The sequence below is a fragment of the Falco peregrinus genome, chromosome 9 (assembly GCF_023634155.1).
Source record: "Falco peregrinus isolate bFalPer1 chromosome 9, bFalPer1.pri, whole genome shotgun sequence".
In the NCBI taxonomy this organism is placed as follows: domain Eukaryota; kingdom Metazoa; phylum Chordata; class Aves; order Falconiformes; family Falconidae; genus Falco; species Falco peregrinus.
The window spans coordinates 24,033,084-24,055,981 of NC_073729.1; the positions used below are offsets into that span (position 1 = coordinate 24,033,084).

At 50.7% G+C, this 22,898-nt stretch overlaps 1 protein-coding gene across 1 annotated transcript in view; it reads left to right on the top strand.

Moving 5' to 3' along the window:
• The window catches only part of OPRL1 (opioid related nociceptin receptor 1), a 95,570-nt gene that overhangs the window by 9,792 nt on the left and 62,880 nt on the right, over positions 1 to 22,898 (top strand). The window contains exons 2-3 of the mRNA XM_055814180.1: positions 20,188 to 20,279; positions 21,284 to 21,370. The gene's annotated coding sequence lies outside the window, so the exon portion shown is untranslated. The remainder of the gene's footprint in view (positions 1 to 20,187; positions 20,280 to 21,283; positions 21,371 to 22,898) is intronic.

Sequence of the window (22,898 nt, forward strand, 5' to 3'; positions counted from 1 at the left end):
AATTGCTGCAGGATGTTACTTAGCATTAGCACCTCGTTCACAGATGTGAGCGCTAAGTAAGACACATTCATCAGTCACAAGAGCCAGTTCTGCTGCTCAGGCAGCTCACTTAGTGTGAGTCAAAAGTGACCTGGCTCTTCTGACATATAACACAGATAATAATAATAAAAAAGCAAGGTTCCTTGTTAAGCATTACGTTATCTTCCAGGAAAGTGCTCTGGAGGTTGCTCTCTCGTGCTTTGTATGAAGGCAAAGCAACACAGCTTGCTCCAGGATGGCTCCCTCTGGTCCCTTGCTCTGCTGCTTGTAGGGCAATTTGTGGTGGCCAGAGCCTGTTCATATGGAAGGACAGGGCTGGATGTGGAGAGCTTCCCCTTGTCTTCCAAAGCCAGGAGCCACACCAGGCATGAACGAGGGCTGGGATACAGCTCAGGCAGGGGTGATGTCTGCAGGAAGGATGGCAGATGCTGCCCAGCAATGGGGAGCTGAGTGGTGTCCATCCATCCCCACTCATCTTCCAGCCAACGCCATGGACAGTACAGGCTCACACCGCCAGGAGAAGAAACTGGACCTAGGAGGGTGTCAGTGTCATCAGGAAGGTGCTGGCAGGGAGGCCAGAACAAAGGATGGTCCAACAGGTGCTCAACATGGAAAACCAGCTCTGCTGTGCTGGGGATCTATGGCTCAGCCCTTGCTGAGTTCACCCTGCTGAAAAATGAAGGTCTTGCTTTTTCCACTGAAATTAATCCTTATGGGAATCTGGTCTCTGATGCAATGCTCCGCAGGAGATTTCTTTTTCCCATCACTCTGCTTATTTCAGCTCAAAAAATAAACAGAGGCAAAAAAGCAATAGACAGTAAAAATATCTAGGAGCTGCTGGAAGAGTTAAGAGTTTGCCGTCTGTGGGGAACGCGCCATGGGTAATGCAGAGTGCTGACTCAGCTGCCATACTTCAGCGATGAGAGCGGAGGGAAAGACTAAATAGTGCTGCCTTGTATTTTGGCTTGGAATTACATTAGAAATAACAAACATCTGAGCTCTGACTTTCAACTGACAGTATCTCTAAATGGGAGGGAATGTATGGGATGGGAACCGGCAGTGAATGGCCAAAAGGAGTATGCAGCTCCTACTGCAAGCGGAGGGTGTGTGGAGGGGCAGCACAGCTGGAGGGGGCAGGGGAAGGGGCTGCTGGGGGCTGGGGGTGTTTCAGCTTATGGGATGGGGACAAAGGACCAAAGGAGCCTGCTGGAATATCTGTCCTTTAGGGACAATGGGCATTGCAAGCTGAAGGAGGAAGAGGAGGAGGACTGTTGTGTTACTTCACTGCTCTGTATCTGGAACATGTCTGAAGTCTGGGCTCAAGCCTGAACAAGAGCCCAAAAAGCGCTTTGTGTCCAAGGTGCTTGGCCTGAGGCTCCTGCTGGTGCTGCTCCGCTGCCTGCAGCAGGAGAGGGCTGGTGTCTTGGGGACTTCGGCCAAGCCCTTGCGAAGCCCATGGCTGGGACAGGCTCCTGGGTTTGCACTGTGGCTCCAGGATTAGCCCTGGGCTGCTTTGCTTTGGTGTTGCTTTTCTTACCACTGTACCTTTGCCGCTTCAGTGCTGGGTCCATTTCTCCCCTACTTTTGCCAACCCAACACAGACCCCTTTGGTGATAAAAATCTGCATTTGAGAGATTTTTTTGAACTCTTTGAGTTGGGAACAGCAGAGAGGAGCGAAGAGCAAGTTTCCTTGAGCCGTAACTGAACTAAAAATATTCGGGGGAAAATTCATTTTGGGTTGAGTTGAAATCTAAAATATTTGCTGTGTTTGGGGCTTTTCAGGCAAAATGGAGAACAGTTCATTTCACTGTAATACACAGCAGCTCCCAGCTCCCCAGAAGAAGTGTCTGGTTCCACTTGGAGGGTGTTGTTGTCCTTTTTTCTCCCTCTTTCTCTTAAATGGACACATCTTTTTAAACTGAGAAAAGTAATTTCAGTATAAACATGTTTCAATGCCATGTTTAACTATTTCCAAAGTAGGAGGTTAATTTTAATACTACTGGGGCTCGTGGGCTGGGAGAGGGTCACCCCTGCTCTTAGACAGTGCTGCCTGTGTGGTCCTGCAAGACAGCCCATCCCAAATGACTGAGTGCAAGGGATGAAGTGCTAGAAATGTCACCTTTTTTGTCCCTATTGCTTCAGCAACACATCTGTGCTGTTTGAGACAGCTCCATTTTGCCCTGGCTGCAGAATGGCTCCTGTCTCAGCTAGGGCGAGCTGGAGGTGTCTGATGAAAGGACTGATGCTTGGGGACTGAACAAAAATGGTGCCACTTTCTCAGTTGCTTTCCCCGTGCTCTTTTCACCTGTCCAATCTGCTTTTTTTCTCATCTTGCTCATCATTTTACCATTTCTGTAGGGCTAGAGACTTTAATGTTTTGCTGTAAGGCTCTAGAAAAGAGACATCTTTTGCTTGGAGAGCTGGATAAAGATGCGTGGCTCAGTCAGCATTCACAGGACAGCATTGTTGCATGCCGCTGATGGCTCCTGCTCACCAGCTTCTGCATGCTGTGCTGGGGCCACCCTTTGGGAAGCGCCGGGTGCTTGGGAAAGTCCCAGCCTCTGGAAATCAGTGGCATTGGGCTGGATGACACTGAGATGGCTGGTGCTGAGCCAGGTTTCCAGTGCCTCCTTGCATGTTTCTACCTGGATGGCCTCTTGGATGACGAGGGAATTTTGCCATTTTTGAAGGGAAGCTGGAGGCTCTGGAAGCACCCGTGCTGGCTGGGGATGTCAGCCCAGCTTCTCCATGTTGCTTCTGGGAGTCTGCAGGAGGCAACACGCTCCTGTTGCATAAACCTGGACTCAACTGCTGTGGCTCAGCTGTGGCTCTTTGGAAGAATGGAAACAAGAGAAGCATGAAATGGGAAAAGCATCCTTTGGGTGTGCCAAGAAAGCTACATGAGCCAGCTGAACATCTCCAAGAGCTGGTGGCTGTTGGCCTGCAAGGCTGGGGGACCTCCTGCCTGTCACCCCATGGCTGACTGGTGTGGGAGTGCTGCTCTGCCTTGCAGGCCCAGGAGGAGTAGCTGCCCATGGCCATGGGAGCTGGCTCAGCCTCTGTGTTGCTTTTTCTTCCAGGCGTTGTTTCCTCTGAAAGCTGTTTGTGGCTCTTCTCCATCCTGGAGAAGGCTGCCCAGGGAGGTGGCAGAATCATCATGTTCCAAAAATGTGTAGATACAGTGCTTAGGATGTGGTTTTGTGGTGATCTTGACAGTCCTAGATTAACAGTTGGACTTGATGATCTTAAAGGTCTTTTCCAACCTAAATGATTCTGTGGTTCTATGAATCTATGCTCTTCCTCTCTTCTGGAGGGTTTTTCCTTCACGCCCAGCAGAACACCCTTTTGAACATTCTGGATCAGAGAGGCACCAGGGGGAACTCCCCAGAGGTTTGATGTGTGAGGCCAGAGAAGGCAGCGTCAATGTTTCCTCTGTGTGAGAACTGATCTCCCAGGGAGGGAGGAAGAGAGAAGCTCTGCAGGTGCTTGTTGGCTTCGGGGTGGTTAAAACAGATCCACGCAGTTGGTGTACTCAGAGTGGGCACAGCTGGGTCCCAGCGGTGTGCTGGGCAGCGTGACCTGCAACTCCAATGGCAATAAATTCAGAGGCAGGGCAGGTTCACCTCCATCTCCTCTCTTTCCTGACTGTAGTTTCCTGTGGCGAAGCAATCCATTGCTTTGATGGAAGTAAATGCATAGCAGGTGCATTTCTAATCTGAAACCTGATTTATCCTTGGAAGCTCTGAGAACGGGCCATTGGGACATCTGTCTTGTCTTGGGGACGTATGAATAGACGGATTCAGATACAAACATAGGCCAGGTATTGCCTCCTAAATATGGCTCCATTCACCAAGAGATGGATTCCTTGGTGAGTGAATTCCATAATGAAATGAGCTCGACGAGGCAGGCAGTAGAGCATGCTGGACATAATAGCCTGAGTGAAAGAACTAGCCATGTATAGGAATTTTAATTAAACCTGACAAAGCCTGAGAGGAAAAGGGGAGAGACTGAGGCCAGCTGGCATAAAGATGCTGAACAGGCTGTTTGGTGAATACTGTTGACCTGCTGCAGTTTAGGAGGACTTGCATGTCTCTGGGTGCATGGGCCAGGGCTACGGGTCCTTCCACCATGCTGGGTCAAGAGAGATGCCAAAGTGAGCTGTAACCATACTGTGCTTTGTACAAATTCCTTACACCTTCTTTGGAAGTAAATTAGCACCGGGAAGCTCTGCCCAGTTTCTGGCAGCACCAGGAGGATGGGGTGTGAAGGGAAACGCTGGCAGGAGGACGGACCATGCTGCTGCAGGATTTTTGCCACTTCCTCGTGGTGCAGATGGGGTTGATCCACCCGCTGCAGCCCCCCTTGATGCTGTGCTTCCAGGCTCGTTTTGGGATCCTCTTCCCTTTGCTGTGTACCCAGCTCAAGCTCCTGAGGGAAGGCAGGGCCACACAGGACCTGGGAGCAGCTCTGGCACCCAGAGCCTCATCACTGCACAGAGCTTCGGTAAGATTGGCCTTAAAACAAGAAGAGCTGCTGCCTTTGCACCAAGCCTGCTGGGGACATGCAGACCATTACAAGCTGGAGCTCAGAGGCCAGCTCCACCGTCAGTGTGGGCAGCTAAACCAGGCCAGGAGTGGTGCCGGGCAGGCGGCACAGGCTCAGCAGTTGGCTGCTATGTCAGCAAGCTGGGAATAAACTGGGAAAGGGCTGTCAGAGCTGCTGGCCCATGCAGAGTGCCTGGCTGCCTTTGCTGAGCTCTCTGGGGCATTTGACACACGAGTGGAGCCAGCTTTAACTCCCCTTTGGGCTATTAATGCAAACCGGCGAGGCATCGGTGATACGTTTTAGTTTAGCTAAAAAAGCCTTCAGAGTGATGCTGAATAAGTATTACAAGGCTATTTAATATTTTTTTTTTCCAAACACAAGGAAAATTCAAACCAGCTGGCAGAGCCAGTGGTTTAGAGCCAATTGCAGCAGCCCCTGGGATTTCCCTTGCATGCTGTGTCTGCCTGGGGTGAGAGGCTGGGATGAACCAGGTAATTTGGGCTATGTCCTGGTGGTGTTGCAAGCTGCAGCGGCTGGTGGGAGGCTCTGCTTTCCCTTGCCCTGCAGTGAAGCCCTCTGCCATGTGCACAGAGCATCATGCTAGGTGTTTTACCTGCTTGGGATGAGAATGGGTCCTTACCCAAACAGGGGAGCCAGGGGAGCAGAGCTGAAAAAGGCAGGAGAGATGCTGGAAAGATGCATTTTACCATGTGGATCCTGCTAGCAGCCAGATATAACCCCAAGCATTACTCACCTTGCCTGGGTGCCCAGAATCTTTGGCTCTGCTGTTTCCCTGCCCCAGCAGATCCAAACTCTCGATCTCTCTCCCTTGCCCTGAGGAAACTCACTTTGATATCCTGGCCTGGGGATCTGCTGCTATTTCCCAGCCCCAGTGGCTTTGGGGCTCCTTTTCTGGCTGTTTAACCCAGCTGGAAGGATACTTTGGGCACTGGTCGCACATCTGCCCTGGCTGTGGGAGCCCAACCTGCCCCAGCCCTGCCTGGCTGTGGATCCAGCCACCTGGTACTTAACCTGGTTTCTTTGCAGCTTGCGATGCTCCCTGTCCAGCGACTTACGGTGAGACGTGTCTCACTAGTCCTGAAATACATTTTTTTTCCTAAGTACAAGTTCCATCCTGAGTAACTCTGCCTTCATGGCAGCTATTGTATTGTGCAAAGTAATAAAACTCCATTGATTAGGCACAAAATGAGAGCAGTGGAGGCTGGAAAGAGGATGCACATTGAACAACTGCAATGTCCCCTGTAGGATGTCATGTTTCGCTGGCACTAGCACTGCCCACAGGAGGGGTCAAGGCTCAGCTTTCTGCAGCCCCCCCGTGGGGCTCTCCTGGTGTCCTCCAGCCCTCCCCGTGCCTCTGCCTGGCCTTGAGCTGCACACGCGGACGAGGCCATGTCCCTGGCGCGTGTGCCAGAGCCCATCTTCACATGCCTGGAGCACTCTTGAAATAATTGTGCCCAAACATTTTGTCTAAGCTCTTTGCTCTCCCTTCCCTGCTAGCATCCCAGCTCTGTGGTATCCCTGGAAAATGCTGGCTGTCGCTGTGGGACAGGCTCTCCTGCCTGCTCTGTCAGGCGCCGGTTGGTTCAAATTAACTTTGCAAGCAATGCTCTGTCTCATTTTCTTCTGACTCCAACAACCTCCAGGCTGCTCAGCGCCTGTGTGGCCTGTCCCCCTCTGCGCCTTTGGGACAGCTATAATGAAAATCATTCTGGGTTGAAAATCATGGCCTGGGAGACTGGGCTTCTCTTCTCACCAGGAATGTGGCTGGAGAGCCCAGGCAACTGAGCGGAGGAAACTGGTTTTTGGGGACCAGGCAGGGATGGGGAGTAGGGCTGGGTGCAGGGCTTTGGGAAGTGTTGTGGCTGGGAAAGGGAGATCCCCTGCAAAGCTGAGCAAGGCCTGAGTTTTTCTTTTCTGCAAACCACGAGCTTGGGCTAGATATGGCAGAGAGGCCAGGGTGCAACTTTGCACCAGAGCAGGCTGCAACCACCTTCAGAAGTTACCTAGCAAACTCTATGCCTAGGACAAACCATGGCACAGGGCACAGCCTGGGGGGTCCCAACACATCTCAGGTACCTGCAGGGGTTTTAAGGAGAGCTGGGACATTCTTGGAAAGCCTTGATCAATGAGTGCCATACAGGCTTCCCATCAGTCCAGCAACACATGTGTAACAGCCTGCTAATCACCAGCCCCCGCATCCCCACATCCCATCCCTAGCTTGCACCAATGTGACTGTGAGAACAGGTTCACTAAGGAGGGGATTTATTGGCTGGAAAACCAGCAAAAATCCTCAGTCTGCAGGGGTGTGATTGACCCTCGGGAGGGCAGAGGGGGCTCCAGTGGTCCATTTGGGCAGCTCTGTCAGTCAGGAGCATCCCTGCCTCTGTGGCACTGCAGGCACGGGTCCACACAGCACTGTAATTACATTTCACATTGTTTTGCACACACTGTGAAATTAATGCTCCTGAAAATGAGGGCTGGTTTCGCTGGAGAAGAGCTGAATCTCAGCCCGGCAGAGCCTGGCCTCCTTTGCTTGGTTGGTGGAAGCAGCAAGGTGGGGTTAGCAGAGCTGGAATGTTCTGTGCTGCAGTTTAGCAAGGACTGACCGAGCGGGCTGTGCTGGCTCCCAGCTGTGTGCCTGGCCCCCAGTCAGCCCCATCGCTGCACAGGCTCATGTGTGGCCTCAGCCAGCTCTACCAGGGGACAGGCCCCACTGCCCCACCGGGCTCTGCAGCCTCCTGGCATGGTCTCCCTGCGGCTTTAGAAGGAGAAGAGCATAGCATCGGTTGGGAGCACAGCAGTTCTCTTGGCTAACGCAGAGAGTGGAGATATCAAAAAGCTAAGAGCTGATCTGCTAAGTGCTTTGGCAGTGCCCGGTGTATCCGCTGTACTCCACTTCCTCTGGGCATCTGGCTACCTTTCCCAGGGGAGTGGGTGCCACTGCGCTTCAAGCAGAGGAAGGAAACCAGGAAGGTAGAAAGGGTGCTGCTCTCTCCAAGGCTGGCTCAGGAGCTGGCCAAGAGAATTTCTTTCTGAAATACTGGCACAAGTTGCAGGGGAAATCACTCAGAGAGGAGAGGCTGGCTTATTTCTAGATTTCTCCTGAGTTTAGGTAGCTCACGTTTATTGGCGGCCAGTCAGGAGAGTGTGTTTGTAACAACTGCACTCTGCCAGGAGTGGAGCGTGGAGAATTAACCAGCATGTATCCTCTGTAGTGGCTCTCAAGGGGAAGAAATCCACTGTCAAGCACAGCCCAAAGCCCAAAGGAGCAGAATGATTTCACTCCTGCATTTTCATCTCCTTTCTATCAGTGATGGACTGGAAGCACCCATGATGAACTTGTCAGTGATGAGCTTTGGGAACAATTATTTCTGCACATGTTTCTTGCCAAAAAAAAAAAAAAAAAAGAAAAAAAGGACAAAAAGGAAAAGAAAGCTTCTCTTTGAATTTTCTGGGTCAGGGCTTTGGCTGCTGTTGGTTATTTCAATTTATGCTTTTCTCCTTAATAAATCCTGCCCTCTGTGGAAATGCGTGAGCTCGGGAACTTTGACTTGCTCAGTCCTTGCCAGGGCTCTGCCACCAAGTCTCCTTGTGATGGATTACTCTGTGAAAGAGTCTACAGATGCTGTGGTTACATATAACAACAGGGAGCTGGTTTCTGTGGTCGAGGAAGATGCTGTCTTCCTGGGATTTGCCTTGGATAAAGCTCCCCCAAGGCCTTCCCTTCAAGTTGCACAACCCGTTGAGGCCACCCCAGATTTGCCTGTTTCTTCGCAGAAGCACTGAATGGAAGCAAACATTTTAGCAAGCCCCTTTGGACACGCTGCTCGGTGAGAAACTGGGCAGGAGAGCCAAAATGCACGTTGGCTGCTTAAATGCAGGGAGATGGGCTTTGGTCAGACCTCTCCTGGCTTACAGTGTCGGAGGTGATAGAGCTGTTTATGAAAAATGAGCTGCAGAGATGGTAATCTCTGGACCCTTGACAAGGGGAGCTCCAGATGAATGGAGATGTGGAACTGCATGGTTAAAGCCTCGGGGTGTCCCCTGCCAGACCCTGGGGTAATGGTCGTTTGCTGGGCTGAGCTGGGTGGGCTTTGCCACTCTAGGCAAGGCAGAGCTGCTGCCTCCTGACCTCTGCGGGGCTGTTTCCATCAGCATCTGCCTACTCCATTTTTAGCTCTTTTTTTTCATCATGAGATGTGGTTGAGATACAGATTTCCAGTCTGGGGCCTCTTACTTATATACAGATTGTTTGGGCAGCAGCTTCTCAGAAGGGTGGAGCCCACCTCCCCTCTCCTAAACACAAATATATGAAAAAACTGTTGCTACTTCAGAGTGTAGAGCCATCCTGCTCAGCTGTGTTGTGAAATCAAGTAGCTCAAGTCCTCCCTGCTGTAAACAGCCGATGTCTGCTGCAAGACACTTTCTTTTTCAATTTGCAGTACCTGGACAAAGCAGTCTGCCGGGCTGTGGTGAGATACGATGCCCATCCATCAGCTGCTGTCGCCCTACACAGAGTCTTGCTTTATCCCAGGGAATCAATCCTGCCTAATGTATAAATATTAGATCTGGAGTCTCAGCTGTAGAGGAGAACGCGGAGCTGTCAGATAAGCTGCAATTAGCGCATTTATCTACTTTATTTTCCTGTCGTTTCCCAAACTCCTTTTGCCTGCCTGCTCTTAATACACGTTATTAACCTGCACTAAATGTTGATTAAAGAAGCAGAAATCCCAGGTGTTTGTTAGCTAACACTGCTGTGAGATGCACTCTTCAACTGCCTTGTGTTCATTTTAATTTTCAGGGGTTTTCCTCCCCTTCTGAGTACAGTCGTGCCAGATAAATGGCTTGTTAACAGGGGATTAGTGGGTTGTCCTTCTGATTTGCTTTCTGATTTGCTCGGCTGCACCAGAGGGGTGACTGGTAGTGTCTTTGCAGTTAGCTCCGCTGTCTTGGAGAAACATTTACCCCGCTTCACCAAGTGCTCCAGAACCTCTTTAAGCAAAATGCTGCAAAAGAGATAGATATATTCTTATTAGTCTTGCAAGAGAAGCCACAGCAATCAATCCCAGCTCTAGACTAACTCCTTCCCTTTGTAGTTTGGATGTTTAGAAGTAATTTGGGGAGTAATCACTGTGAATGGCAGTGTGGAAGTAAATGCCTGCAATAAAACATTGCGGGGGTGACTGTTATCCTAATGATATTTCCAACAAACATTACTGAAATATGTTTTCTTCTCTAAAAACGGCAACAAGATTTTAATGTTCTTAGTGCTATCATGGAAATGGAGTAAAAATTAGCTGCGTTTGTTCTGACATGGTTTTTCTGTATTATTGCAGTGGTGAGGTGGATTCCCCACTCCCTACGACCCTCCCTACCCAGGAGTATGGCATTATTCTCTGCTTCACAATCTGCTCGTGTTTTATTTCATGTTATGAAGACCATTTCCATTAAACCAATATAAATAATTGCTATATTCTTTCACAGAGTAAACACGAATGTTGCAAGCTGGCAATAGCATTACAGGAAAAAGCTGCTGGCCTGATCCCAATGGCCTTTTCTCCTTTTTTTTTCAGATGGGTTCATCTCTTATTCTTTGTGAATAATTTATCCAAGCATGCCTGGAAATGTTCTCTAAAGAAATTACGACTGTCTTAAAACATCTATGCCAGTGCTGCCTGTTGGTGCTGGAGAACATTCCTTTTGCCCTTCCAGCCAGAGTGGTTTTCACTTTGCGTGTGAGCAAGCCCATGGTGCTGGGATGCACTGGGATTTCGGGAGAGGAGCCTGGGAGGGTCGGGAACTCGAGGTGGGCAGTGGTGCCAGGGGAAAGGCGCGTGGTCCATCCAGTCATCATCTCACTGAAATTTGGGAGGGTGGCTGAGTTTTGTGGTGCCTCCAGTGCCTGCTAGATGCAAAGGTGCATGTGTGTCTGGGTTGCCCTCTCTATCTAGGCCACTTTCTAGAGATTTCCAAGGACAACCTTTCCTGTAACCAAACATTTCCAGGGTAATTCAGTTCTATTCGCCCTGGAAAACCAGTGTAACTTCAGCCTCGGCATCTCTTGACTGAACTAAACTGCTTGCTGCAGTTTTGTTGAGTACACAGAGCATCAGAGCCGAGTGTGTGGGGTTGCAGGTGGGCCTGCTGCTGCCTTCTTTCCATGGATGGGTGTATTTTAAGTGCCACTGTTTGCAGACGGAGCCCATGGTGGCCAAATCTCGCCAGGCAATTGCTTCCTGTTATTCAGCATTTGCAAACTCAAGTGGAAGGGATGGAGAAGCGGTGCCAGCCATTGCTCTTGTGATCATGTGTCTCCATCTGGCCAAACCTGCCGAGAGGGATTTGAGGCCAGAAGGAAAAACTCCCCAAGCTCATAATCAAAGCATCTGAAATCCCAGGACATTGTGAGGTGCGAGGAACACAATGGGGGGAAGATCTGGCGGGGGGCTTCAGATGTTTGCAGTGCCTGGTGCTTCTGCTAGGAACTCAGCCAAGCTTCATCCTCCATCAGAGGCACGGCAAAGCCCTACAAAGCTACACAGTAAACACTTACCAATTAAATGCTGCATAAAATGAAAGACGAGGTGTTCAGCCCTCCTCAGTCCCTCCAGAAGGGTGGGCTCTTGTCATTAGCATGTTAGCAGGACTCTGCTCTTCCCTAAGCAGGGGAGCTGGCTCTTTGCTTGGTGGCTCGTAGCAGCTACTGGTGTTTGGGGCTGCTCTTTTCATTGCATGCCTCTGTCAGATGCAAAGCTATTAAGGCAGGTGATTAAATGTGATGCCTCTCTATTGATCCTCTGCTGCTTCCCAGAGCCAGAGCTGACGTTATCCTCTTTGGATATTCATAGCGCTGCTGCTGAGAGCCGGCTTGGAAATCCTTCCGGACAAAGGTATCAGCAGCCGTCTGCTGCCTTCTGCAGCCCTTTCAGCTGCCAGGCTCCTGTGCTGAGCTCCTCGGCATCGGGAGCCATGGGCTTTCGCTTGTCAGTGCGTGAATGATCACGGTTTGACCCCAGGCCAGTGGTGACAGTACGTGGTGAGGAGGACATGTCCCGGTGCATCAGCCCACTCTGCATGTGGCTCAGGCTCCCTCTGGCTCCATGCAGATGGGATGCTGACATCTTCCCGGCAGTGGCACTGGATATTGGACAGGCTGGGCTCCCTGGGACATACCTCTGGGGATGATTTCTCACTTCCCACTGGCTGCAAATGCCACTTCCTAACGGGTCATATAGTTTTGCCTTTTCTCACCAATTTGCCTAATTTTGAATGGAAACAACCCCCCATGAAGTGATGCCGAGGGAGCCCGAGTGACACATCCCTCTCCTATTTGTCATGGGGTAGCCAAGGACAGAAGGGGAGGCCTGAGAGCTGGCAGGTTATTCTCCAAATGTACCAGGAAAACAACCAAAAATTGTTTTACAGTGTTTTTTACTAGGTGTTTGGTTTGCAGCCAACAACCTAATGCCTCCCTGAGTTTAGCTCGCTCTATTCTGCAGTGCAGTTGCCCAAGAAATCAATGGCCTGACATACTTTCCTTTGCTAGAAAATACACTTTTGCTTGAGCGAGTGTGAAAACTGAGAGCTCGCCAAAACCCGTGCAGTGCTGAGGAAAGGCTCTCCTGCTGAGTCCAGCATCAAAAGGAGTCACAGGACAAAGACTTTGCTCTTTGACTTCTTTTCTGCTTGCAGGGGCCACAGGGCTTTGAATACTGACCAGAGGGCAGTTTAACAGAGGAAAGTGTTTTCTATTCTCTGCCTAAAAATAACCTTTTTCTAGTGCCTGCCCACCTGAATTTGCAGTCCAAGCTGATTTTCTGGCTTTCTCTAGCCATTGCGATCATTCATAAAGCATCAGAAAAGCCCTGCTGCAGCATCTGGGCAGCACATTAATTTCTGCGTGGATGACATGGCTTTGTTGGGGTGTATTTGGCCTGGCTGTGCAACGGGACCATCTCTGCGCCTTTGCGGACTCCTCTGAAAGAGGTGTCTAATCCTTTCTACTTCCTTGGTGAGTCCCAGCCTTGCTGGGAAAGCCGAAACATCAATATAACTCCTGACCTCGCAGCAGTATCCCTCAGTCAGCCAATTGTTTAATACTTGGAGAACAGCCACCGTAAAAAATAACAGAACAAAAGTCACAAAAACAACCTCTGAATTACCCTCTTCCTTGCTCGTGTTTTGACATGTGGTGGTGATTTCCAGCACTGCCCAGGCGGACTCACTGGAAGCAATAACCACTGGCCCCGGGGGCTGCCTGCGGCCACAAGGGTGTGGTGATGGTCTTTCCCCAGACAGATGATTTTTTGAAGCGTTTTTTGTAGGGTGAAATGTCTTTGCATGGTTGTCCACTGCAAGCATGGATTTTGGGAAATGGTGACTTTCCTGCAGGGAGAAACCCCCTGGATGTGGGTCTGGGGTTTGCTCTGCTATTGTCAGCCCTCTGCCATCGCAGAGGAGATTTGACCTTGGCTTGCGGGATCGCTGCTACTGCTGGCATCTCCCACCCCCTCCGCCTGCCTCCTGCAAAGTCTTCTGACTCAGAGCCCATCTCCTTCTGACAAGTTCATTGCTTTTTCCAGAGCCTTTCCAGCTACCAAGGGAATGGCTTTCATTTTGAGGGAGAAGCAAGGAATACTTAATGCCCGTGGGAGTGAGTGAGCCATCAGCTGGGACAGCTGCAGGGCAGGGCTTGTGCAGGACCACTGCTGCATCCCGCCTCCCTGCTCCTGCTCCAGTATGGAGAAGCACAGGAATGCCCTGCTGCCGTTCTGCGAGGGGCTTGCTTGTGTTTCCAGCTCTGCTGGGGAGAGGCTGCAGAACTGGGGAATGAGTTTGGTGCTTCAGTGGTGGTTTTGTTCATGGTGGAGCTGGCACGAGCTCCACAGTACCTACTGGGGTCTGCCGGGAGCTGGGGCAGCAGGAGTGCGTGCAGTGCCCGGGGCGAGGGGGATAGGAAAGCTCGAGAGGGTTTTGTCACTTCTATGGCAAGTCCTATTGGTGTCCTGGGCACAGGGTGCTGTCAGCCCATCAGAGGGACATGCAGGCTCCCAGATGCTCATTTTCTGGATGGATTGACAGCTCTTGGCTCCAGAGCCCCCAGGAGAAGGAAAGGTGAGCACCCTGGGCACCCTGCCACCTCTTCTGTGCTCAGTGGCAGCTGCTTGCCTGGAAAAAGCACACACTGGACCTTGAGATTCATCCTGCTGTCTCTAAGAGGTACTTCGCATCCTATCTCCTGCCCAGCCGCGAGCTTGTTTTCCCCCTGCAGGTCTGGCTGGCTGCTGGACAGAGTGGATGTGCTCTCCCCGGCCCTGGCACCCCAACCATCTCATGGCAGCACACCTCGGGGACACACATCCTCGCTTTTTGGGAGGATGCTGAGGTCATTAATCCACTTTATGGATTAAAAGACAAAACATTTGGAATTTGAGAAACTGTGCCCCAAACCTCTGCAGCCCCAGCACTCAGCACTGTGCCTTTGAAGTTGCTGTCAGTTTACAGTATCGAGCCAAAAATGTGGTGTTCTTAGAGAAAAAAAACCCCAGTGCATCTAGAAAAAGGAAGAAAAAAGGTGTTTGCTCCTTTGCCACATTATAATTGGAGTGTGATGGGGAAGTGGTGCAATGAGCAGAGTGCTTGTAAATGAGTGCTGCATCCGTGGAGGGGGAGGCTGTTGACAGGAGTGCTGGCAGGACTGTCATCTTTGGGACCAGGGTAACAGATCATCTGCTTCAACAGCAGGGTGAAGGAAGGCAGCAGGCCTCTGGGGAGGAGTGAAACCAAATAAAACCTCAGAAGAAAGGAAAGCTGGTAGCCAAAACCCAGAGCCACCCCTTTCTTCAGTGCCCAGAGCCCCTAAAGCAAACCTTTAATCATCCCAGATGGGAAGCACTTGCATGGTGGCAGGAGGACCGTGGCCTGGGCTTCCCTGCTCGAGGCCAGGGTTTACACAGCGATTAAGATCTCAGCTGGGGAAGAAGTCGGCTCAGCAGATTGCAGGGGAAAAGATCGGAGACACTTAAGAGCTGCTGCGTGAAACCTGTGAGCTCTGCCTCATGCTGGATGGCCGTGCATGAGAGACAGCAGCTCTCAATTTGAGCTGGATATTTTCCAAGTATCCAAAGGTTTTGGAGAGTTGATTTTCATTACCGGCAAGGCTCCGGTTGCCTGGGCAGTCCTGCAGCGCCAGCCTGCTCACCGCAGGTGCCTCCTCCCCAGGGGCTGGGAAGATGCTCTCTGAAATTTAACTGCAGCGGAGGCGTTGCTCAGGCGTGCCCCAAGTAATTTCCACTCCTGGAGCTGCATGGGGGCTTTGGAGGATGTTTAACCTTTTCAGGGGAAGAAGTCATTCCCAATGCTATAGAAACAGTGAGAGGTTGGGCTCAGCTACTCGCCTGGAGCAGTGAAGTCTATGGGAGCTGCTGGTTGGGCCAGCTCGCTGTCCCCAAAGGATCCCAGCTCCCTTCTCCTGCAGGCTGGCAGGTGGAGGGAGTGGGTGAGAGCCAGCCCCACACCTCAGCACCAAAGTGTGCAAGGGCTGAGCTAGAGCCTGGCTTGCTCGGTGTGAGACAGTGGGAAAACAGCGTGCAGGGGGGCAGTTGGAGGAGCAGCTTGGAAGCTTAGCACAGGCATTTACTGTTCTGCAGACCTGCTATGGTTTTTCTTTTCTCGGCAAATAAGTGCAGAATCAAACACTTTGCATTCAGCTCTTGGCTGCACAGATAGCCAGCTGCTGAATGCAAACAACTGCTCAGCCCAGCTTCCCTCTAATCTGGCCAGGTGGCCGTGACCTGGAGAAGCTGAAGTCCTGCTCTTGTCCTCCCCTGAGACCTGCTGGATGAGCAGGTGGGAGTTTTCTAAATGCTTTTGCAGTAGCTGAGCTAATGCAAAATGGTGTTTTTTCCTTTGCCTTTCACATGCCACCCCTTGCCCTTGTCACTGCAGTTCCATCCTACCCGCAGCACTGGTCTGGCTCCATCACTCACCTTCTCCTGCCCTGCAGGCAGGGGAGGCTGCAGATCTGGTCGTGGTTTGAAGAAGAAAATGATGGAAGAAATTCTTGCTTTGAACAGCTCTGCCGGAGTGGTGAGTGGTTCACTGAATTCAGCTTATTACAGTGCGTTCTCACAAATTTCTGCTGCCCTCTTATCAGACCATCAGCCGAAACAGGTCACCCTTTCAGCTGCCATCAGAGCTGCCTCGCACCTCCGCAGTCCAGGCTTTGGGTAGCTGCAGCCTGACTCACACTGTGTGGGAGAAAGTAATTATTTCAGCCACAGCAGATTGGACTAGTAATAACCTTTGCCTCTGTAACAGCAATGATGCTCCTTTAAAAATATATTTTAAATTGATTTTGGATAATGAGTTGGGCTTATCAAGGAGTGGGCAGCGGAGGGATGAGGAATGGGTGGCTGGGGAGTAGTGGAGTGGAAAGGAGAGGTGGCTGTTGTGTCCCGTGGGGAGGGGTGCAGTGGGCCTGATCCTGCAGGCAGGCACGGGCAGGGCACGTGCAGGCACGGACAGGGCACAGGCAGGGCATGGGCAGGTATGGGCAGGGCACGGGTAGCTGGTCCTGGGACACAAGCAGAGGCAGAGCAGCACCGCTAGCAGGCTGGGCTCACTGTGGGTTTCACCAGGGGCTGTTTCTTTTTCTTGGAGCCTGAGCAAGGGCTGTATCTGGACAGGGCCTTGGTGAGCATCGGATGCGCACAGAGGGCTTTCCTTCTTCCTCTTCCTCGTCCCTTTGCCAGCTGTTTCAGCAGCTTCCTCTTGGTTCCCTGCCCACACCCTGGCATGGTGCGGAGCTGTTTTGCTGTCCTCAAGAAGGAGCAATTGCCCTTTCCCCAGAAGTGTTCTGCTGTGAGCCAGCGGAGAACATTTGATGGAAAGCGAGCTGGATCTGAAACTCCAATGACCTCCTCTGCGAGGATTTGTTAGTCCTCAGAGCTTGCAGGAGACATGGATGAGACGTTCAACGTGAGATTGCCATGTGCCACTGCAGCATTTCAAGTGCCTCTGCTCCCAGCGTGGGGAGATGCCTCTGTTCTTGGCTCTTGCTGGGAAGAAAATGCAACAATGCTCTCTAGAGGCAGAAGAAGTCAAGAAGAGCTTCACTTTCCCCGGCTCTGCCTTTCACGGTGACCTCACTGCTCTTCGCGGCTGTTTATTTCCCATAGAAACAGCAATTTCTGAGTATTTTAGCCTCTTGAGTTGCAGATTGGGTGCTTTGCTTCCCCCTCCCTCCACTCAAGACAACTTGATATAACTATTGCGGATGCTTGGAGGAGGGCTGGGAGTAGCGGGGGGCATTTTGGGTCAGGATGGAGCTCTGGGATGCGATGGCTGCGCAGGGTGATGGAGGAAGGGGAAAGGGCTGGGGGAGATGGGCTGCAGCATGGTCCAGCCTTGCTCTGGGGCAGGGAAAATCTTTGGGTGGGATTTTGGGAGGAGAAGGGCTTCTAAAGGCTAATTAACTCCAGGTGGGAGCAGATGCAGCTGTGGGGCTGCACTGGGAAGGTAGAGCTGCAGGAACCCAACTGGGCACCAATTGCCCCTTAATAAAAGCTGGATGGGTCACAGGAGCTGGTTTGGGAGGGTGTTGGTCTCTCCTCCTGGGCAGAGCAGGCAGCAGCTTTGACACTGGCTTATAGATGTTTTGGGGCGTGAAGAAGGGACTGGAGTTCTGATCACCAGAGGGGCTTTCAAGTGGGTCTGGGGCTGAGCCTGGGGAGGTGCTGGAGGAGCTCCTGCGATGCTTTAGCCAAGGCTCAAGGAGGCTTTTGAGGGGCAGCTCAGGAGGAGCTGGTCCAGGTGTAGCTCCTGAGGTAGGGGCTGGTGGTGGGGATGTGCTGAAGCTGTGGAGATGTCTTATGGGGCTCAGAGCCTGATTTTGCAAGAATTGACAAAAATGGGAGTGCCAGCCATGTGGCTCAGCAGTTACAGATCCCATCCTCTGCTCTCCTAGAGACCCCAGATGACATCTACATCCAGCTGTGCTGGCTGCTGCGCATACAAAATGTTTGAGTCCTTTGCCTGTGTTCTTCCAAGGGGAAGGAGGTTTAAAGGTCATGCTCTGCCCTGTGAAGGAGGGTGTCAGAGGTGATAAACAGGGCCAGGATGGGAATCCAGGTGAGATTCTTGGGGTTTTAATCCATGGACTTCTTCCTTTGGGAAGTTTCTTCATGTGGACAGTTAACCAAGCAGAACTGAGCCCATGGAGTCATGGTCAGTGGGTCCCTTTGCTTCTGCAAAAAGGCTGGCTGAGTCAGCTGGGCTTGCTGCTCTCCTGCAGCAGGGCCTGTCCCCCAGCTCGTACCCAGGGCTAAGGAATGCAAAGCCCAGACCACTTCTGGCCATAAAAAAAAATAAAATGAAATATCCAAATAATTCCTTTTACTATCCTGGCCGGTTTCCAGTTCACTTAATTACATTCTGCCAATCCATCCTGCAATCCCATATGTTGTTGTTTATTTTATTAGCTCATATTGCATATCTTTCAGTAACAATGGCCCTATGAATAGCCTAGCCTGCTGAATTAATTGTGCTGGTGAAAGGCTCAGGTTAATGTATAAAATGTACTTGCATCCCCTGAGTAAAGGAAACAAAGGAAATTATGTTTCTGAGCTGAACTGGCAAATTTTGTGTCCCCAGGTGGCCGAGAAGATATGTTAAAGAATTGACTGGACAAATTGTTTAAAAAGCTGCAGGAAAACACCTAGACTGAGCGCTTGGCACAAAAACCTGATGTTTGCTGCGTGGAGACGTGTGTGGGGTGGCTGGTGAGCATGTGCTGGGGATCTGGGTGGGACTGGGCTGGAGCACGGCCACCGTGGCCAGCAGCTCTGGGTGCTGAGCCCTGGGTCACATCCCTGCACGGCATTGCAGGCTGTTTGCACAGCACAACACGCCTCTGAGCAAGCTGAGTCCCAGGGCAGACCAGCCTGAGCCCTCCTGTTCGAAAAATGTGGTTGAGTTCAGCCCCGTGAAGGGTCACAGTAGACAGCCCTGTTGCTTAATCCCCTTTGGTGGGGAGAGCAGGAGCAAGGCAGTGGGGGCTGAAGTCACCGGTTTGAGGTTTTGCCATCAAAAGGACTTTGGGACTTCGGTGGACATCAGGTGTCTGAAGTACTCCTTTTTTTTTTTTGATCCATATCATGTGTCAAGGGTCTAGCTGGGCCTTATTGTTGAACCTTGTGCTCCTTTCCATCTGGCATGTGGGTGAGGATAATCCCCCAGGGAAACATTGGTGCATCTCTGTACAGCACCTGGGGTACCACAGCCCTGGTGCAGGTGGGTTTTCTTAAGGAGATAACTTAATGCAGATAATTGCAATGGCAGTGAATAGCTCCTCCTGGCTGGCTGAAAGATGGAAAAAGCAGGCTGGGTGAGACTTTCACAGAATGTGGATTTTCACACTCTTTCCCAATCCATTTAATGCCCATAGTAAATGCAGTGACGGGTTGTGAGGAACCGGTGGATTGTGGGCTGGGTACACACAGCTGCAGCTGCGTCTCCTTGCTTTGTGCTCATGGGATTAACGATACCTAATACCGTTAGATGGCAGATGATATATTGCTTTAATTTCCTGTTAGTCTTATAAATCAGGAACTCTTGTGCAGTTACAGCCCTGTGTTACAGGAGCGATGCAAAGTCTGTCACACCTCAGGAGGTTGCCCTGAGTCTGGAAAGCGCATGGGGAACCAGAGGATAAGGTGATGCTGAGCCCCGTGAGCTGATGCAGCCTCGCGGTGGGTCTGTGCCACCCCAAGGATGGGGCTGAGGAGGTTGTGATGTAGTGGTGTTTGAAATGTCAACATTTCTTTGCTTGGGGGACAAGGAGCAAAAGCCCAACTGGATTTCCTACTGCAAATTCAAATCTAGCTGGTGGCTGTTCTGAATAATGCTGGGTTAGGGCTTCATCAGCCAAAATACAGGTATGCTGTCCTCCCAGGCAGCTGGACTGCTGGTACTTTCATGCCTTTTTTTATTCCTGCTAACCTTTCTATTGGAAAGCAAGTCACATATTTCATGTATCCCATTATTCAGGATGCTTGATGCATCTGGCCACACCTTCCAGCTTTTGCTACATGCAGTCTGTGAGCTGAGGTGGGATGCTTGGGGCTTCATGCTTCCTCTGCTGTGCTCCAGTCTTCCGAGACTGGCAAAACATCAACACTGGGGGGTTACATGTGCAGTCTGCAGATATGCATGGAAGGACTGTTCGTGTTAAATTGTACCAGATTAAAACCTTTCTGTTTGGAAACCCTGGCTCTGGTTTAATTCCATTAGGTTCTGTGCTCTGTTAAACTTGGTTGCTATGATGGCTAGGGGAGTTCACTGCCTTTGAAACTAGAAAGGATCACTGATTATTTAGTCTGACATCCCATGAGGCGTAAGGCTTTACCCCATCATTGCCCCAAGCCCACATTTCTGTCTGAGCTCTTGCATGTGTTGCATCTTAATTTCAAGGCTGAGTGATGCATGATAGCAAACCCCTGAAAGTCCTTAAGTTTGGAAATTACCCTTGCAATTAAAGCCTGTGTGTTTCTAGCTCCAATTTTACTTTGTTTTGCTTCCCAGGGCCGGGAGCTCATTATGGCTTTCCCTGCTGCGTGAAGAGATACCAGTTATCAGGAGAGCACCAGACAGGACTGTCCCAGGGAGCCAGAGAGGTAAGAGGGAGGTGACTGAATGGTTTGGGCTAGTAAATGGGATTCACAGGCTGCTTTGGGAAGGGAGCAGATAGGGGTGGATGCTAAGGGAGCGTATGAAGTAATGGGGGCCTGATGTAGGAGCCTTTTTCTTCTTTCATGGATCTCAGTTCATCCGGTTGATGATGCTGGACATTGCAGACGTCCTGAATTTGCATGAAGGCTCAGCCATCTCTTGCTTGCTTAAGGCTGCTTTGCTTTTCCATCTGCCTTTTTCCTACCTTGTTAGTGTTGTTACATGGCTGGATAACTAGTGCCTTGTTTTATCTCTGCTCTCTGGCAATCAATAACACCTGCAGCGTTACTACAAGATACTGAGGCCACTGATGTCTGTCTTAGCCCGACGTGGCCCTTTGCAACCACCCTGTTTGCTTTCCAGGGGCAGGTGAGCACTCCTAGGATGCTGGGGAGCCTCAGGGATGGGGGATGCTAAGATCAGAGGTGATGCTCTGCTTTCTCCCACCAGCTAGTTACAAGGACAGTGGTAGCCATGAGGAGCAGAGATTAAGCTAAAGTGCTGAAATTATGGGGAAATCTGAATCCATGTGGGACTGGAGCTGTGCTGCCAGTCTTGACAGCACCGTGCTGAGCTGGTGTGTGCTGTCCGCAGAGCCAGTGGTGCAGGATGGGCTGGAGGTCGAGGGCTGGACGTCATGCTGCAGACAGGTCCCTTCTCTGTTCTCTCCTTCAGTCACCCACGTGCCGGAGCAGCTTCCCTTTGCCCAGGGGAGCCTGGGTGTCACCTCTGGCCCCTGTAAAATGTTTTCACTCCCTGCTCTCTTGCTCCCTCCTTTGCCTTTGCTGTGCTTTCAGGGCACAAGCGCTTGCCTCAGCAGCATCGTGCATTACGGACCCGTCCTGTCGCTCGAGGCTGACCTGTGATTGCCTACGATATACACGTTCTGCATGTACTGATAATTTGATATTAAATTTTATTTAACCCAAACTCTCATGGATGTGTGCAGGAATCTGTGGTGCTGTGGAGAGGACTTTGCATTTGGATGCTGAGGAAATGGTGTATCCAGAGGGATGCTGGGGTTTTCCATCAGGCAGTGAGTGTCATCCGTTATCTGTTGCCTGTAACTCGATTTGATGCACTGTGCTGTCAGCTGTTTAAATCTGATTAGCACAAGTGTTTCTTCCTCTCAGTGATTTGCCATGTTCTTAATGTGATGCCCACTAATGACAGGGGAAGAAGCTAAACTAAGTTATTTTCCCATCGACTAAATGGCAGCTCACATTGCTCTTAAAAAACAGTGAGCAGAAGAGGGAACAGCCTTCACGGAGGCTGCTGGATGGAGTCAATTAATACTGACTGCCAAGAGCAGGATAGATGGGGAAAAGGGAGTTGAACATGCACTCGCACCATCCCGAGAGGAGGAGATGATCTGTTCTCTGTCCAACTTCTGTTAGTCCTGGCGAGGGAAACTTGGAGCTCAAAGGATGTGCAGTTTGGGGCAAGCCAATGTTGGGGGTCACTGGAGACCCGTTAATCTCCCAGATTTGTTAGCACCATCCGCTTTTGTAGCTCAACTTGCAAGGGGAAGGTGTATCCCTGGGGATGTTTTGCATGGTTATCCAGGTATGGTGCTGGCTCGCTTTCCCTGTGTGTCACAGCGGAGCTGAGGACGTGGGACTGTGGGGCTCAGGACCTCTTACTGCAAAGCAGTGCTTTGCCTGGTGGCTCGCAAATGTTTTTACAACCACTGGAGCGATTTCAGAGTGTGTCTATGCAGCAGAAAGTGAAGCAACCCCGAGTCTCCTCCCTGGCTTGCAGAGTGCGTCATCACTTATGTCTCTGCAAACTGCCTGCAAACTGGGATGGGAAATGCAAGTCAGATCTCCCCTCTGCCATAAGCAGTGCTCGCATTTTGCATGCAGAGTACAGATGTCTAGACAAGGGGAAACTCGGCAGAAGCTTTGAGACGATGCAAAAAAAAAAAAAAAAAGTCAAGTGCAAGTGTCTGCCGTTGTGCTCCATGGAAAGTAGGCTAAAGCAGGTTTTTTCTTCCTTAATCTTATTTTGCATTCTTAGTGCATGTGTTTGCTCCAGGATTTACTATGCAGAGCTCTTTAGACTGTTTCTACAGGGCTTATTTAATATCTAGAACCTCTGGTAGTTCTTCCTTGGCCTGTGTGTTTTTTTTCCACACTGCAATTTGCTATTAAATTTCACTGTGAGTCCTCGAGTGCTTTTTTGGAAGGATCCCACTGTATGATCTGATCCCTGTGATAATCATAACCCTGTGCTAATTACTTCCATTACAGATAACTGTGCTCAGTTCTAAAGCACTTCTCTTTATTCCTTTCTTTCCTCCAGTTCCCCTCCCTCCTGTGCAGCATCCCTATTTTGTGTTCTGATCATGAATGCCACTGAAGAGTTACTCCTTGCTAGAATAGCCTGAGTAAATTGTTTGGAAAGCAATCCTGCATTTTACACATCCTGTAACGATCCCTGATTAAAACTTGTAGCTATCCCTCATCGAGACTTGTGCTGGGTGGTCTGCTGCAGACTGAGATGACACTTTTCCATAATTGACGTCCCACAGAAGGAGGTGATTTAATTTTGCTGAAGTCATA